Source organism: Triticum dicoccoides, chromosome 7A (genome assembly GCF_002162155.2).
Source record: "Triticum dicoccoides isolate Atlit2015 ecotype Zavitan chromosome 7A, WEW_v2.0, whole genome shotgun sequence".
Lineage (NCBI taxonomy): Eukaryota > Viridiplantae > Streptophyta > Magnoliopsida > Poales > Poaceae > Triticum > Triticum dicoccoides.
This window is the reverse complement of record NC_041392.1, coordinates 501474825-501489402: the sequence shown is the minus strand read 5'-3', so window position 1 is coordinate 501489402 and position 14578 is coordinate 501474825.

Sequence of the window (14578 nt, the reverse complement as noted above, 5' to 3'; positions counted from 1 at the left end):
CGCTCACTGCCGGAGCGGACGTGGTCCTGCATGCTGCGGCCTCTCAGGGCGACGCCTCTGCCTCGCCAAGCGGTGGGACCGCGCCGAGGCCGGCCGCAGAGCGCCCCTCTCACTCCCTGAGCGCGACGAAGGCCGCGCCCAGGAAGAGCGGGGGTGCCCCTGCCTCGGTCAGGAAGAGGGCATACATCAACCCCGATGAGTAAGTACCTTACCTTGTTCCTGTTTAGCATATATTTGCACCATGCTCACAGTGCTCCTACCCTGATGTCTAGGGTGGGCGTCATGGTGAAGAAGAGGAAGGAAGGAGACCGGACTTTGGAGGCACCACCTCTCGCTGCATTCGCAATGGCTTCGGCACAAGCGGCGGGACCATCTACCGTCTCCTCATGGCGGAGCAGGCCCCTCAGGATGTGGTGGTGTCAACTCGGGAGGAGCCAGCCCCTGCGGGTCAGCAGGCTACGGAGCTGTCTGTGTCCGTTGCGCCCGGGCCAGGTTCTGAGCCCGCAGCAACCAAAGCCGACCTCATCAGCACCTCCGGAGCCGTGGAGCACCCCACTGCGCTCGCGCTGCCTTCTCCTCCGACCCTTGCGCTTGTGAACTATGGCCCCTTGGTCAGGCCCGGGGCCCTGGACGAGGCCTATCTTGCGCTTGGCCATCTCCGAGCGGATATTCAAGATGCCGACAGATGCTTCATGAGGGAGCGCCTGGGGCTTATCTCGGGGTGGGCCCAGGTCAACTCCGCCATTGAGAAGGCCTGGAGCCAGGCTGAAGCCGCCAACACCAAGAGCAGGAAGGAGGCCGCCGACACCAGGGCATCTCACGACATGGCGCAGGCTGAGGCTGCGTACACCGCGAAGAGCTGCAGGGAGGCGGAGGAGAGCTTGAAGGCCCTTCAGGAGGAGCAAGCCGCGACTATGTCACGGCTCCGCCAACAGGAGGAGGCCTCAAGGCCCGTGAGGCGAAGCTCGCCGATCGAGATGCCAAGCTGGCCTAGGTGGCCACCGACCAAGCGACGGAGCACGACTGCCTGGCCAAACTAAATGCAATGGTGGATGAGGCCCAGGCGTCCCACGCCCCGCATGTCTCTGAAGGAACAGCCGAGCTTGTGGCTAGGGAGAATGTCCTTGTCGCCGCCGGGCAGAAGGCGACCACGGACCGCGAGACCTTCCTTGCCCTCGAGCTCGGGTCCCGCGAGGCATTGCGTTCCATCTGCGAGGGGGGATACGAAGAGCCGCTGGCGACCCCTGAAGACGGCCTTGCAGGGCTCCTCCCCGAGCTTGCCGAAGCGCTCGAGGGTGCCATCGTTGTGGTGGACTCCTTCCTAGAGGTGGAGTGTCACACGCTTTTCACCGCAGTCGTGACGCACGTCTTCAGCCGTCTCTAACTCCAGGATCCAAGCTTCGACCTCGGCGCGCTGATCCACTTGATAGCTCCTGAGTCCCGCGACGCTGCTATGGAGGCCGTGAAGGATCACGTAGACGCCCTGCTCAAGAAGTTCCTCCGCGTCCCCGACCCTGAGGCTCTAGCAATGAAGGTTGGGGGTGGCGGTGACGACGGCAGCATCGATGTTGGCGACGGGCTTCCAGCGGCCAGGGCGAGCGGTGGCGATGACCAAGGCGGTGGTGGCGCTTCCTCCTGACTTTATTCCTGCAATCATTTACCGTGCCTCATGGAGGCGTAAACCTTCTGCTTGAATTTGTGAAACACTACGTGTTTTGTAATAACTACGAACTCCGCAATTTCCTTTTCGTGCTTGGTTTCCTTCGTGTTTGCCTTAGCGTTCTGCATCGGTAGGGGCTAGCTCCGCGCATACCTCGACCGCTGTTGGGGCGTCACTAGGGTGAGACCAAGGGGCGAGGGGCTACATGACTAGTGAGGCCCCTGAGTCGCGATGCTCAGGGGTCCCCCTTGACGTACGAACATCCTCAATGTTTTGCGCCAGCAAGGCCCGACTCCGCGCATACGTCGACCGCTGTTGGGGCATCCGGATCACCAGGACAAGACCAAGGGGTAAGGGGTTACGTGACCAGCGAGGCCCCCGAGTCGCGATGCTCAAGGATCCCCCTTGACATATGAACGACCCTCATGAAGGAAAAGCGAGCGGTCATCCAAGCTAATCCGGAGTCCCCTATACCTTTGCTCACCAACTTTCACCTGGGGGGATGCGAGAAGACTAGGTGCCTATACATGGTAGGGTGGCGTGTGCCAGGCGTGGCCTGGGCACAACCCCTGTGTCCAGCCCCCTCGCACGTCCCTCTCGAGGGGAAAGCTGTGGGGTGTTACCAGACGAAGAGCCAAGAGGCTGTCCTGAGGGTGCGGCCACGAAGGCGCCCTTAGTTGTTTATTCACCAGTGCGGAGCATGGTGCTTCCACTTTGGCATGGGCATAGCCCCTCCTCAACCGTGTCATCCGCCAGCGCTGAGCATGAGGCTTCCACTGGTGCGTGGGCATAGTCGCTCCTCGACCGTGTCGTCTGCCAGCACGGAGCATGGGGCTTCCACTGGTGCGTGGGTGGGAGTTCCCTCTGGGGGAGACTCCGGGGCATGTACATCCCCATTCGTATGTGTGGCTAGCACGACTAAACTAGAGGAGGTGTATCTGGGCACTCATGAGGCCCTATCTCAAGGCGGGTTGCACCTGATTTTTGAGGCGCGGGGCACGCATAAGACACCAGTGGGGCGATGGGGGGTCCTGCGCCGAATACCCCTCCGGAGGTTATCGCATGAGAAGGCCGGACACTGTCGGATTTCGGATTTTGGCAAACCCCTCGAGGTTCGAACACTTGGGTGCACATGAAGATCTCTCCCTTCCCTAGCTCACCCACTCCCCACGATCCCAAGGCTCAGCACGTCGAACTCAATGAACAAAGGACACATGGTTTATACTGGTTCGGGCCACCGATGTGGTGTAATACCCAACTCCAGTGTGGTGTGGTGGGTTGCCTCTTGGGCTGAGGATGAATAAGTACAAGGGAAGAACAACCTCCCGAGGAGAGGTGTTCTTGGGCTCGATGAGCTTGTGTGGTTGAGGATGGAATGCATCTGATCCAAGATGAGTTCCCTGATTAGTTGCCTCCTACTGTGGTGGCTAGTCCTATTTATAGAGGCCCTAGTCCTCTTCCCAAATGTAGGCGGGAAGGGATCCAAGAACGGCCAAATTTGAAGGGAGACAACTAGTACAAGTTATCCCGACAAAAGGTGGTCTTCGCCTGCCAAAGGTTCTGGTGGTGACGCCATCCTGGGCTCCACGGTGACCTCCGTCCTGCCATCCTGCTCATCTTGGTCTTGTTGCATCGATATGTAAACCTTTTCCTGATGCCTCGGGACTCCTCGCCTGTGCCTGCCCCTTTAGCACCAAAGAGGAAACGAGGACACTGCGCGCGCCAACGCCCGCCTGGTGCCTGCCTGGCCTTGGTCGTCATGGCTTGCATCACAGGAACCTCGCGAGGTGCCCCTCGCCTTGATCTCTCCGCCCCTCGGGGGCCATCCTAGTGAGGCCGCCCCCGAGGAGGTCTTGTGTTGTCCGCCTCACGAGGCTTGGCCCCTCGCGAGGGTCTTGAGTGTTTGCTAGTGAAGATGGGCCGTACAGGGCCGCTGGAGGAGCCACGCCATGGGCTGCAGGCAGGCAAGTCTAGGGACCCCCGTTCCCAGGACGCCAATAGTAGCCCCCGGGCCCAAGGCACGCTCGGACTTGGCTTCAAGGTGAAGCCAAGGGGCAAGTGCAGAGCGCGCAGACCCCCACAGCCTATGACCTTGATTGACGCGTGGCGACTGACGGGACGTGGGCGCCTCCACTTCCCCATGCAGCCTCGATTTCCGCCTGGCTAGGCAACTACCGTTGTCTGCATAGCTCCTTATGGGCAACACTTTCGGCCGCTCCCTCATCTCCCAGAAGGCTGCAGATCTCTTTCCCCGGCTCAATCTGACACCAACTCCCCCCGCCGCAATGGCACCAAGCTGCAAGAAGAAGGCAAGGAAGGAGTCCCATACCTCGGCCCCTGCGACGCCGATCCTTGAGCCCGCCATCGAGCGGTCGGTGGTGCTCAACCAAGAGGCGATGGGCAAGGTGCGCCCGACACTCGCCATCGATTTCAATGAGTGGGGGGCAACGGTGGCCTAGCCTACCTCCTGCACCGAAGTGGACATGACGGCCACCGAGGTCCCCATCCATCTCCACGCCCTCTGGGCTGGCTTGATTCCCCCCTTCTCCAATTTCGTCAATGTGGTGCTCTCGCACTACCAGATTAACACGCTGCATCTCGATCCCCAATCCATCATACTCCTTGTCGTCTTCGCCTTCGTCTGTGAGGCCATGGTGGGCATTGCCCCTTCCGTGGCTCTACTTCACCACTTCTTCTCGCTGCACCTGACAAACCCTCTTCAGTGCTCTGGGTGTGTGTCCTTCCATGCCGTCGCGGCTACGGCCGGCTCGGGGATCGACTTCGAGCTCTCGCCAGTCGTCGGAGGCTTCAGGAGGAGGTGGGTGTTCGTGGACGTTGACGTGCACAGCCCCCTGCTACTGCTCCCTCAGTTTCCAGCTGCTCTGAGCTCCGACTGGGGGGCACGTGAAGCTCACCGATCGGCGGCTCGCCCATGTCTAGCTCCGGCTCACCAGGTTAAAGGACCTTGGCATGACGGCGCCCATGGTGCTGAAGGAGTTCATCCGGTGTTGCATGGCTTCGCTTCAGCACCACTCTCGGCCAATGCGGACCTTTTCTGGCTACGGGGACCGCATGAGGCTTCAGGCTCCGGCTCTTCCTCCAGAGGCGCGACACATGGTGGTCGAGCTCCTGACGGGTGACTTGATGCCAGCCAACCTACCGGAGGAGGGCTATCTTTTGTACTACTGCTCGAACAAGGCAGAGTTTGTGAAGCAGATGCCCCTTTTCGATGAATGGGGACCACGCCCAACTGACCTTGAAGGGCCTCGAGAGAGCCCTGTCTTCGTGGCCCCCCTTCCTGCCACAAGTGTGGGGCCCGCCCCTAGAGCAGGCGCAGGGGGGCGGTCGCTGTCGAGCGATGGTGACGCTGTTGCTGAGGAATCAGCCCCACTCAGGGCTCCTAAGGTGCCGCCCCCTGAAGGCATCGGTGAACCTCCACGAGGCGAGTACCGAGGTCTCAACGCGGTCCGGCACCCCTGAAGTCGCCTCCTCAGGGTCGCACCATCCGCGCCCGGCCTTGGTGGCCGCGCCCTGGTCCTCGGCCAGCTCCGCCCAAACTTCGCAGCGCTCTGCAAAAGGAGGGAATCTCCAGGCTGCAGTGGTGACGCCTTCCGGCCATTGAATCAGAGGAAGTACATCCTATTGACGAGTGAGTACCTTATCTTCGTAATTTACACGGTGCCACTTCTCCTCCTGACCGTGATTCCTCAGGGTCCCTTCTGCCAAGGTGACGAAGTCTCCTGAGAAGCAACCTCCTCCTGTCTCGAGTCCTCTACTGACCTTGAGCGCCTCAAGCCAGCCCACAACACTTGGTGTGAGGTTGGCCAGAGAGGCAAGCACGCCGGCTTGGCGCCTCGACCCCGCGTTCTTGCTGTTCGCTCTTCGCGACCTTGCTTGGGGTGCAGAAGGTGTGCCTAGGGCTCCTCCTCTGGTTATTGATCGCAGCTGGGTGGCCTCGGCCCCAACCTCTCCTTTGGGTAACGAGCCTCCGCCCCTTCAGGCCCCCGTCGGGGCCCGAAGGGTGGCTGGAAAGGCGCTGGCCTCCAGCCCCCTGTTGGGAGGAGGCGAGCCACCTCGAACCTCTTCGACAACTTCCGACGTGGAGGACGGACCCGGTTGCACATTCGAGCTTGCACGTAGGCGGGGTGCCGTCGGTCACGAGCTCTTCCAGGAAGCTATGGTTGCGCTGAGCCGGCTCGAGGAAGAGCTTGTGGATGTGGACGCTCGCCTAGAAACCGAGATTCTTTGGCAGGTGGATGAATGGCATCAATTGAAGGTGGCCATCAACCTCGGGTGCCTCCAACGTGAGCGCGCTAACGCGGATACCGAGGCATCCCTTGCAACCTCGTGAGAGGCCAGCGCCCGAGCCTTGGAGGAGGCCAGGGAGGCAGACCGCCACCGCGAGGCTGCCGAGAGGCGCATGCAGGAGCTTCAGGCCTTGAATGCCCTCCTGGAGCAACAGGCGGAGGCGCATAGAGCTGCCTTGACGTCGATGAAGGGGGCGCCGGCTGACGAGGAGGAGGTCTTGAAGCGCGAGAAAGCACTAATGCTGGAGTCCACAGAGTGCAGCCTCGAGCTTGAGCGGTTGGAGGTGAGGGAGCGTCAGGTCGCTCAGGCGGAAGATGTCATCAGCGCTCGTGAGGCCAGGATCCAGGAGGAAGTGGACCACAGGGTGGAGGAGGCTCGCGCTGACCTTGCCAAGAGGTACGACCTGAAACTGAAGCTCGTGGCAGCCAAAGCTGAGGGCAGGACCACCGCCCTTAGGTCGAGGTTGACTGAGGCGGAGCAGCGTGAGAAGGTCGCTGCAGCTGCTTTGATCTCCGTGCAGGTTGAGCTGGCCTCCGCCCGTGCTGAACTGCTTCCGCTTCAGCAGCGAGTTACCGCCGCCGAGTCCCTTGTGCAGCAGAGCAGGGAGGAGGCGATCCGCCGACGGACGTTGCAGCGTGAACACGCCCCCATGATCCATGACCTCAGGGTGAGGGCCAACCGGGCGCTGGGTGCTATCTGCGATGAATACGCCCCTCATCCTTATGCAGAAGACTACGCCGACCACCTTAGCTTCTTTGCCGACGTCGTGACGCGCCTGGAGAACCGGGGCCGAGAGAGCTCGCGAGCTTGTTGACGAAAAGAGCCGCGGCCTCCTCGGGCGTGCGTTTTCCCGCGTCTGCAACCATCTTCAGAATACCGACACCAACTTCGACTTTGACGCTGCCATAGCCCCAGTCCCCGGGGCTATTCGGGGCGACCTGGCACGCTGGGTGGATGATAACATGGATGCTCTGGTTAGAGCTTTCGCTTCTGACGATGATGCTGTGGTGGTCGAGGCAGATGAAGGTGGCGCGGTTGATGATGGTGTGGATGGTGCCAGCGATAATGACAGTGGTGCCAGCGACGCGCCTGATGAAGACCTGGAGGATGCAGCGAGCGACATGTCTACCCGCACTCCTTTGTTTTGAACGTGCATGCAAAAGTTTGTGCACGACCCCTCAGGGCGTAAGAGCATTTTGGGGAGGGGGAGCCCCTCATGTAATCATACTATTGTTTTATTCCTTGGACCAGACTTAAAGCGTGCTTTTGTAAGCTCACGAGCCCCTCACGGGCGTGCAACTATAACTTACCTTGGCCCAGACAGGCTTTACACTGATTTGGCTACTGCGGATGTGTACTTTCTCGAGGGGAACCCTTTGCGGGCTCGCGATGCATGGGGCTCCTGAGGTGTCTGCTAGTCCACCCGAGAGGGCCTCGCAAGGAGCGAGCGCCAGTCATGGCAGGGTGCGCATGCGGCGCGTGTATGCAACGCCCAACCCCCGCTCGCGAGGCGCTCGAAAGGGGGGAGGTGGCAGACGCAAACCTCAAATCAAGGCGCGAACCCAGAAAACTCAAGAAGTTAATACGAACGAGAAAATACACCCCCCGTGATTGCCAAAGGAAATACGACTTCAAATTCAAATCCAAAAGGTGCAAATTGAGCTACAGAAAAAGGGGGCGAAAACAAAAGGCCGCGTCCGGCGCCTAGCTCGTCTTCTTGTCCTCTCACCAGCACGGAGCCTAGTGCCTTTGCCAGCCACGAACTTAGTCATTGGGGGGCAGTGTCGACGGCCAGCAGGGGGCATGGTGCTTCCACTAGGACATGGGCGGGAGCCCCCGAGGCCTAAGGGCGGCTCTCCGGAGATTCCAGGGCATGTACAGTCCCACTCATTATTACGTGAGAGTGTCGCGGGCGGTGACCTTCACAGGCGTGAGCCTTGCTTCATATCGCCAGACGAGGGCCCCGCCTTGCGCCACCCTCAACCACCGTTGGAGCGTCTGGAAACCAGGACGAGGCCAAGGGGCAGAGGGGACGCTAGCGGCATGCTCGGTGACCACGAGCCCTCTGCCGGGGGAGGGCTCGCCGACGCATCCCCGGCAGAGAACCTACCTCCGGGTGACGCCTTGCCCCACGTGACATGGGGTGGGGCTTGCTCCAGACTCCTTCCGCGTAGCCCCCAGTGTGCCGCCCCTGGCTGGGGTGGGGCTGCAGCACTGGGGTGCAGTTTGCCGACACGGCCTGGTCCACCTCGACCCATGGTTAGCGTAAGCTTGCTCCTGAGTTATCAGCGGTACCCTGCGGTGGTTGCCGTCGGCGAGAGCGGCGAGGCTCGTGGGTGGCTCGTAGAAAGCCTCGACTTCCAACATCTCTTCTTCCCAGCCTGGCTCGTGGAACGTGCAGGGGTTGTCCGCTGGCGCGTACTCCTGATTCACCATACGGGGCACACATGCTTCTTGAGTTGCCTCACCGGAACCTTTGCCAAGGCACCCCACGCCCCACACTTCTGAGCCCGGCTTGCCTTCCTAGTGGTTGTGGGGTGGCGCTTGATTGGGGTCGTGAGGAGCAACGCCTATCGGTGTCAAAACCGGCGGATCTCGGGTAGGGGGTCCCGAACTGTGCGTCTAAGGTCGATGGTAACAGAAGACAAGGGACACAATGTTTACCCAGGTTTGGGCCCTCTCTATGGACGTAATACCCTTCGTCCTGCTTGATTGATATTGATGAGTATGAGTATTACAAGAGTTGATCTACCTCGAGATCGTAATGGCTAAACCCTAAAGGTCTAGCTTGTATGGCCATGATAATGAATTCTCTCTCTCTCCAGACTAAGTCCTCCGGTTTATATAAGCACCGGGAGGATCTAGGGTTACACAAGGTCGGTTACAAAGAAAGGAATCTACATATCCGGTCGCCAAGCTTGCCTTCCACGCCAAGGAGAGTCCCATCCGGACACGGGTGCAGTCTTCAGTCTTCGTATCTTCACAACCCATCAGTCCGGCCCATGGATAATAGGCCGGACGCCCGAGGACCCCTTAGTCCGGGACTCCCTCAGTAGCCCCCGAACCAGCCTTCAATGACGAGGTGTTCGGCACATAGATTATCTTCGACATTGGATGGCGGGTTCCTCCACTGATGACTTCCGAGTAGTGTGTTCGGCTTTCCATTTAATGTTGTACTCCTCTGCTTCTATGCATTAACAACTTCAATTTCCACGTGTCAAGCGAATGCGAGAGGTGAGGGTATATTTGCATACACCACCCCGACCGTACCACGAAGGCGCCTATTTAAAGAGAAGAGATCTCAGATCCACTCCACACCCCGTGAAAAATTCTCAGAGCTTGCTAAGAAGAACCATCCCAACATGGCTATCGCTCCCCGCTCTTCCTCTCATCCCCACGGCTCCAAAATGGTGATTGGGAGAGATGTTCCATTCCCCACAATCAACCGGTGAAGCTGCAAACACAAGGCTTTCTCCCCCCCGCGGACTTGGTCCCTATTCGAGCAGGATTGGCCTCTTTCAATGGCAAAACTCAGGCAGAGGATTTCCCCAATCTGTCTGCGGGGGAATGAGTGTGCTTCGTCCCCTTCTTATTAAGAGGTGTCGGATTTCCAATCCATCCCTTCCTCCGAGGTCTGCTGGAGTATTATGGCCTCCAACTGCACAGTCTCACTCCCGCCTCTATCCTTCATATCACGGGTTACGTCGCTCTATGCGAGCTATTCCTGGGCCACGAGGCCCATTTCGATTTATGGAGAAGATTGTTCTGCCTCGTCCCTCGTAATCAAGGCAGGTCAATTTTTGAAGTGGGAGGCGCCGAAGTGTGGCGCATCGCCGGGACCGGATACCTGTCCGGCACACCGAAGAAGGCTTCTGAAGAGTGGCCTTCCGAATGGTTCTACATCAAGGATGTCGCTCTACCCGACCCCGTCCGTATGGGCCTCCCCGAGTTTTCAAGTGCTCCGCTGAAGAAACACCATAGCTGGCGTCCACGGAGCCTCGAGGAAGAGGATAGTGCAGAGATCAGCCTGCTGCTAGGCAAGATTAAGACGCTTTCCCAGTCCGGATTGTCAATGGTTGAGGTAATGGCGACCTCTATAGCGCGGGGAGTCCAGCCACTTCAATACAGAGGGCTGCCCATGTGGCATTATAACGGGGAAGACCACGCCTCATGCTATGGTCGGAAGGGCCCGAAGACCCCCGCCGCCCTGGCCAAAATACTGTCCGAGATGTATAAAGGGGAAAAAGAGGAGTTCACCCATCTCCAACATCGAGATGGATTTTCTATGTTAATCCTCCCAGCTGGGTAAGCTTTAGCTCCACTATTTTACTCCTGTCCCTGAATTATTCTTGATATGCAGTATATTATCTGCTTACAACAGGAATGGCGAAAGGATGTCGAGGGGATCCATGACCCTGCCCCTCAGTCAGAGAATCGCAACCGAGATCTTGACCCGGATATGAGGAAGACCCGGACATATTTGTGGAGCTCGAGGATGGAATATTCTATCAGATAAGCTATGACGGTACATATGTCCCCATCATCGCCGATTACCCCGGCATCCTTCCTGCTTCACATGTAAGTAATCCGGAGATACCTTGTCCAAGAGAGTTTTCTCATTCCTCCTTACCCACTGCACTGTCCTGTGCTCAAAAGAGGAGGCGCTCGGCGCGTCATGCTGCCCCGGGGGCATCTCCAAGGAGAACGTCCCCCACACCAGGCAAGCCTTCGAAGAGGAAGGCAAACAAAGATACAGCCGAGCCTTCATCAAAGAGGTATGAATTTGCAAATATGCACCTTGGCAGTTACATCCAACCGCAACCTTTCCGTTTATCCTATATCAAGAAAAGGTGTGCTGGACTATATCCGGGGGTCCGGTCGGCCATGCTTCCCACAGCCAGGATCTAGATCCTACCGTGAAGACGGGGGTTGATGCGGGGGTGACATCGGACTGTCCTCCAGCTGAGGATCCGGATGACGTATCCGTCACCAACTCGGAAGTGGAGAGCGCCATGAATCATCGGCGCCGCAGGGCCGTTTTACAAGACCCTGGCTTTTCAGAGGAGGCATTTAACGCCTTCAGCTCGGCTGATGCATATATCCGAGCTGCTCGAGATGGGCTTACCAGAGCCACAAAGCAGCATTTAAAAGATGTGCGGGTAAGTTTACTTCGTCTGACTATGATAACCATATGCCAGTAGCCCCTGAGACTTAAAGTAGTTGGGACAACTGATTTGACGATCGCTGCATGACCAGCTTCTGATGAAGAAGAACGACGTGCTAGCCCAAGAGCTAGAAAAGTGCAGGACGCAGTTGAATGCAGTGACCGCCGAACTGGAAAAATCCAAAGCGGCATCCTCCGGTGATATTTCCCTCCATCGAGAAACAACTATTGCATAGCGACCGTGTTAACACTGCAGCTTTATCTCATAACAGGATCATCGGATCAATTGGAGGAAAAAGAGTCGAAAAGACTGCAGGCGGTAGGTGAGCGGGTTTTGACCCGTGTCAAACAGGAGAAAAACAAACTCCAAGATGCAAACACCCAGCTGGGCGAAGAGCTTAAGGATGTGCGGGCCTAGCTGGCAGACTCCGTGAAGGAGAACAAAAAACTGCGCGACGGCATATTCAGTATGTGGCCGTATTTACCGTAGAGCAGTTTGGAAGTAAAAGTATCTAATATAGCTGATTGTAGGTATATTAACGGGCTGTCCCGAAGAGGAGGTGTCCAGATCATCAAGTGATCTTCTGCAAGGGTTGTCGCAGTTGCACGAGCAAGCTCGGCAGGCAATGCGGAGTGTAGCCAAGGTCTTATGGCCATCCGACTCCCCTCCAGGGAGTATGGAGAAGCTTGTAGGGCTATTCAAGGGAGCGCGGTGGCGTATCTGACTGTGGAAGATATCGGCCTACCGAGAGGGTGCGCGAGAAGCCTGGGCCATGGTAAAAACACGATATACCAAGATGGATCCGAATCACATGGCCGGGTCAGACCGCTAGAGTCAAATGGGGAGGAAATTCCCGTTAGTTTAGTGTATGGCCAAGTAGAGGTGGTTGCTAGATACTCCCAACAGGATTGTAAATTGGACCGCCTGTTGGATGGTATAGAGGAGGAAGTTTTTGAGTCCTAAGTGACTATGTACTTTCCTTCTAGCTGGATAATAAAAAAAATTGTCATTGCCGACCTTTTCGCTTCGACCTCTGGACCCGAAGGTGCAGAGTGTTTCTGAATACCCTAGCGGTAGAATATACCGGGGTATGCATGGGAACCAGGCGTAGGGGTCATAGGTGCTTGAATAGACAATGTGTATCTGGCTAGTTATGTTATATTACATTATGTAAGAAACATCTTCCAGAGAGAATAGTTCCGTTAAGGGTTCCTTTCCCTGGATGTGCATGCGTTTAATGTGCATGTCTGAACTGTGATTGAAAAAATCACAGAGTAAGTAACTTCTGGGGTTTCACAATGGAGTGAATGTGGAAACATCTTTAATTCGCCGACCGAATATTCCCTTAAGAATGCTAGCTTTCGGCTTCATCCAGTCTGAGGTACACATACGGATGACCCGGCAGTAACAATCGCAGAGGTTCTCCCTTTATGCCCTAGCCGAACTAACGAGAACGTAGGGCATAAGCACAGGAGCCAGGCAACCCAGCTTGGCCAAAACTTAAGTCATATCGATGCATATAATGGCGAAGAAAAGGTACATATGGGAAACTCATATGTGGTGAGCTTGATGCTCAAAGGATAATAGCAAGCTTCTGTACAAGAAGCCCCCGGGTATAATGAACGTACATATGTGGAGATGTACGCATCAGGGGAGGGCGGTCTAGCCGTACTAAAGTCGTAGGGCTAAAGAGCAAAACGAAAAAAGATAAAAAACGAAAAGAGAGAGAAAAATAACGTTAATAACGGGAGGAAGGATACAAACACAGAGTTCGGCGCTAGGCATAAAATCATTGGAGTCTGGCCGCGTTCTAGGGGTTTGGCTCCAGGTGGTTGTCTGACGCATCACGCAGGCGGTACGCTCCTCTGGTGAGGACTTCAACAATGATGAAGGGACCCTCCCACTTGGGCTTGAGTTTGTCCTTTTTCTTCTCCAGCAGGCGTAGAACGAGTTCACCAACGTTATAAGTCTTGGCCCGTACTTCTTTGCTTTGATACCTGTGAGCCTGCTGTTGATAAAATGCGGAACGGGCTTTTGCGACGTCGCGCTCCTCCTCCAGGGCATCTAAGCTGTCCTGCCGATCAAGCTCGGCTTCTCTCTCTTCGTACATGCGCACTCGAGGTGAGTCATGAATAATATCACGGGGTAACACTGCTTCTGCACCGTACACCATGAAGAAAGGTGTATATCCAGTAGTGCGGTTGGGTGTGGTCAGCAGCCCCCAGAGTACGGAGTCCAGTTACTCCACCCAGTGCTTGTCTGATTCTTTCAAAGACCACACTAGTCTAGGTTTGATGTCGCTCGTAATAAGACCATTAGCCCGTTCGACTTGACCGTTTGTCTGCGAGTGATAGATAGAGGCGTAATCGAGCTTAATGCCCAGATTAGCGCACCAGGTTTTCACTTCATCGGCTGTGAAATTAGAGCCATTATCGGTGATTATGCTGTGTGGGACACCATAACGGTGTACCACACCGGATATGAAGTCTATTACCGGCCCCGCTTCGGCCATTTTGACTGGTTTTTCCTCTATCCACTTAGTGAATTTATCCACCATGACTAGTAGATACTTTCTCTTATGGCTTCCTCCTTTAAGGGGTCCGACCATATCGAGTCCCCAGACCGCAAAAGGCCAAGTGATGGGAATTGTTTGTAAGGCAGTGGGGGCATATGCCTTTGGTTGGCGAAGAGTTGGCATCCGACGCAACTTTGGACAAGGTCCTGTGCATCTGCTTGTCAGGACCCCGATTCCAAGTCACATCGATCTAGCCGGTAACACTTCATATCACTTTGCGGCCTCACGCATGGTATTCCCACGGGTGTCGCCTTACCATGGCCCGGGACCGTTTGCGCCTTTTGGCTCGCGTATATGATAGTGTCGCTAGCATCCATCTGACAGGGAACCTGGGCCGACATGGCTAGTCGTGAACCCAAAGCGGCACCAACCTATGGGGACAGGCATACATGAATCACATCGAGCATGTCGGTCAGGAGCGTGTGAATCCGGGCTGTAGCACTGGGCTAACAGGACTCCGGGAACCCGGGCTGTAGCAGGCTAGGTAGGACTCCGGATGTCACCGCGTGACATTTCCCCGAGGGGACAGACACAGGAACCAAGTGAAACACATGCCGGCCAGTCAAGTGTCCTGAGCAGTAGTGCTAGGCTAGCAGGACTTCGGTGAACCAGGCTGTAGCGGACTACTATAGCTCATGGAAGCACTAGACTACATTTCCCCATAAGAGAGGCTGCCAAGGATAAACAACTAGATTGTCGGATCCCACACATACCAAGCATTTCAATCATACACACAATATGCTCGATATGTGTAAATACAACATGGCATCACAACATAACTCTACGACTCAAATATTTATTCATTAGGCTCCGAGGAGCGAGATATTACAAACATGGGTCTCATGACCCATCATTCAGAGCATACAAATC